The sequence below is a fragment of the Eutrema salsugineum genome, unplaced genomic scaffold (genome assembly GCF_000478725.1).
Source record: "Eutrema salsugineum unplaced genomic scaffold, Eutsalg1_0 scaffold_7, whole genome shotgun sequence".
NCBI lineage: Eukaryota > Viridiplantae > Streptophyta > Magnoliopsida > Brassicales > Brassicaceae > Eutrema > Eutrema salsugineum.
The window spans coordinates 12,773,621-12,777,315 of NW_006256486.1; the positions used below are offsets into that span (position 1 = coordinate 12,773,621).

Genomic DNA, 3,695 nt, shown 5'->3' on the forward strand with positions numbered 1-3,695 from the left:
AAAATTTCTGTAAAGTATTTCATTTCTCTTCTCCTCTCCTAAAAAACGACCTAAATGACATGTATTTATAGTCTCCAATACTCTCTGGTGTCTAGGGTTCCAGAATTGAGGCTGGGAAAGTGATACGGGCTTCAGAAATGGGCCTTCAAAGTCGGAGTTGGCTGGCCGCGGTTGGGATGAGTGTGACCGCGGGGAATGGGTGGCTGGCCGCGGTCGCGGTGCTTCTGACCGCGGGATATGCTCTGTTGGCCGCGGGTGGAAACGCTTGCCGGCTGGTTTACGGGACATCTTTCTCTTCGCGTATCTTTTGATTGAACCGTTGGATTGCCAAGCTGTAAAGTGTGCTAGAAAGCTGATACTTACCATCTTTAAGGTCTCCAAATTTGAGCTGGATCAGACGGTGGGAAGGCCTTCAATCAGGGGTGAACTTCTGACGGTTTGACTCTGAGCCGAAATCTGGTTTTCTATTACATTTTGTTAAGATTTTCCCTAAGTTACCTGAAAAGAGTCTTGGAACTACAAATACTAGAAAAACGTGATAAAAGTACTAGCAATTAAAAACATAGAAAAAGTATTTCAAAACGATCCATAAAAGTGGTCAAAATACGATTTTATCAACCACCTCTGGATTGACCTCTGCCACGGTTGGAGTAGCCCCCTCTTGTAGTGTAGAAAGCTTAATGAGGGTTTCGCTCGGAAGAGATGTTGTATTTCTGATGTTTTTCCTCAAAGCCAGTAAGCTTGTAAACCGCGTCTTATAAACTTAGACCAAACTGAGAGTCTAAGGTGTGTTCTATCACTGTGATAATAGATTCATATTCCCGACCTAGACCACTCAACACTCCATAAATATTTTCATGGTCCGAGATTGGAGAGCATATTGAGTCCAGTTGATCACAAAGCGACTTCATTTCTGAGATATACTGAGACAAGGTACGATTGCCCTTCACAGTGGTTTGAATGCGGCTTTGAATGTCGAGTTTTCTTGTTGTAGAGACCCGGTTGTACCTTTTTGCAAGAGAGAACCACACATCTTGGGAGGATTGGAGGCCATAGATGCTTTTGAGAGCCTCTTCCGATAAGGATCCATAGATCCAAGCCATGATGAGTTGGTCAGTATGGACCCATTGATTACACCGTATTTTGACTACTTTTATGGATCATAATTGTATCTTATGTAGGTGTTTTAAGTCTGTTTTCAATGGTTTTTAAAGTATTTTCAATGTTTTAGAGTTTCAAAAGACTTTACAGGAAACTTGGACAAAAGATATGCAATTTGGAACAAATGAGCCATTTTGGATAAATGCAGACCGTCAGAAGTATGGCAAGCGATGATGACCTTCTCACCGTCCGATCACCCCCAAAACTTGAGACAACATCGAGGATCCAACCAGCTTTCTAATGCACTTGGTTTAGAGACAATCCAACGGTTAGATCTTCAGATACTCTTGATGCAAGAATGACAGAATATGCAGTTCCGGAGGAGAGCCATGAGCTGGGACCGCGGCCAACACCTGTTTTCCCGCGGGTAGAGCCACCGCGACCAGTCGTTCATTTTCCAGACGACTTAATTAAAGCCCAGATCAATTCCTTTCGTTATTTTTGAAGTCCTAAGTGTCCAGAACCACTCCAGAAGCTATAAATACCCTCTTTAGGTCATTCTAAAGAAGAGAGACCAAGAGAGACCGAAAATTTAGACAAAAGGAGAGAGATTTCGTGTGAGAAGCCCTAGGAGCCGCCGTCTTTGAAGGAGGAGCCACCGCAGGAGAGCATCATTGCGCCTCCGCCGTCGACTCTGTTCTTCGTTTTTCTTCCCTCTTTTCTTTAATTATCTGCAACTTTCAATACTCTGTGATGATTGTTTACAATATGTTTGAGTAGTTACCCAGTTGGGTTTAAAGAGATTTTTCAAACGGAATTTTGTGTGTCTTTGCTTATGAATCGATCGATTTAGGATTTATAATCTTCTAGATGTTCTTCGTTTGCCTTTGATTTTACTGCGTGATTCTTTGTTGGCCACTTAGAAGCCGATCCGACATGATATGTTGCGAAAGCTTTCATTGATTGTCTGAACTAGGGTGAAACGAGCAATGATTCTATAGGAGTGGAAACCTACCTGTAGTTGAGTTGTGAATGTTGACGAGTCTTGTCCTGCTATTGCATCTTCTTTCTTCCAGGATCAGAGTGGAAACCTACTGATCAGGGTTGCGAGAGATAGTTGTTTAGTGCTGCGAAAGTAGGCTATTCATACTTCTGTGCCTCGAGTTCTAGAACATACGTAGTTGATTACCTTTATCGCTTGTTTAAAATCGACATAGCTTAGTCCATGAATCCCTGCGAATTCCCCTTGATGCCCAACGTTTGTTTTTAATTGTATACAGCCTTCTAGTTTCAATCGATTTTTACCTGCTTCCAATCGCTTTGTTTAATCGCTTTTTTACTTGCTTTACTTGATTTCGTTTTTCAATTTCTTTTACTTGCTTTGCTTTCTAGTTTAGATTTCGTGACAACCAAAACCCAAAACCAAAATCCAAACCTGTTTAGTTCTAATCTGATTTAAGCATAGCCGTGAATTTGTACTGAAACATTTAGCAGACATTTAAGCATTGCCGTGATTTGCACTTGCAGACATTTAGGGGTTATAAATTTAAAACCTGAAGCTTAGTAAAACAAAAACAACCACGCTTTTGCTCGCAGTCAAGTTTTTGGCGCCGTTGCCGGGGACTTTGATTTGTTTCGTTGCGAATCCCAGCTTAAATCCATTAGAACACTTGTATACTTTTACTTTTTCTTTTGAATTTTTTCAGGTTTCTCTGCGATGAGAGACCGGGAACATGTTCCCGGGACTCTTGGTGATCCACCATATCGTGTGGATGGTGATCTAAGCGATGATGACCTGACTGATGATGAGTTTGAAGAACTGATCTATGATGACAATGAGCTAGTCGGATCGGCCAAACATGAAGATGATGATGAACTGATTGGAAGTTTCGATTCACTCGAAAAGTTCATGGGAGATCGAAGAGCTATTCAACCAGCCTTACCAGAGGATGGCAAAACCGAAATTAAGGTACCCTATATCCATTTATTTCAACAAAATCAATTCCATGGTTACAATTCCGAACATCCGATTGACCATATCGAGACGTTCGAAGAATTATGTGCAACCATTACAGCAAATGGGGATTACCACAAGTGTAGTCTTTTCCCATTCTCTCTGAGAGACAATGCCAGCAAATGGCTAAAATCTTAGAACCTGCTTCACTAAAAATGTGGGCAGCGTGTAGAACAGCTTTCCTAAATCGTTTTTACACTAGAAATCGTTCAAATCTCTTAAGGAACAAGATAAGAACTTTTAAACAAAAAGAAGATGAAGATCTTTTAGATACTTGGGAAAGATTTAGGGAATACCAAAGAGATGGTCCACACCATGGATATACCGAATACCTGCTGGATATCTTCTATCGAGGTATTACTCCAGAGTTACGACACTCTTTCGATACAGCAAATAATGGAGACTTCTCAACTAGATCTGTAGAAGACGCCATGTTTTCATTAAAAATTTCGCAAACAGCATCCGTAATCAAGCAACCTTTGGTAATTCTGCACTTCCTGAGAAGAAAGAAGAGATCTCGGAAGTTATAAAGTGTCTACATCACATAATGAGTCATCTTGGATTGCAACAACCAAACAAG

At 41.1% G+C, this 3,695-nt stretch overlaps 1 non-coding gene across 1 annotated transcript; it reads right to left on the reverse strand.

Annotated features, from left to right (window-relative positions):
• Positions 1-3,329: 3,329 nt before the first annotated feature.
• Positions 3,330-3,437, reverse strand: LOC112083261. Its single transcript, XR_002897550.1, has one exon. It is a non-coding gene; the product is annotated as a small nucleolar RNA R71 (small nucleolar RNA).
• Between the last annotated feature and the right edge of the window lie 258 nt (positions 3,438-3,695).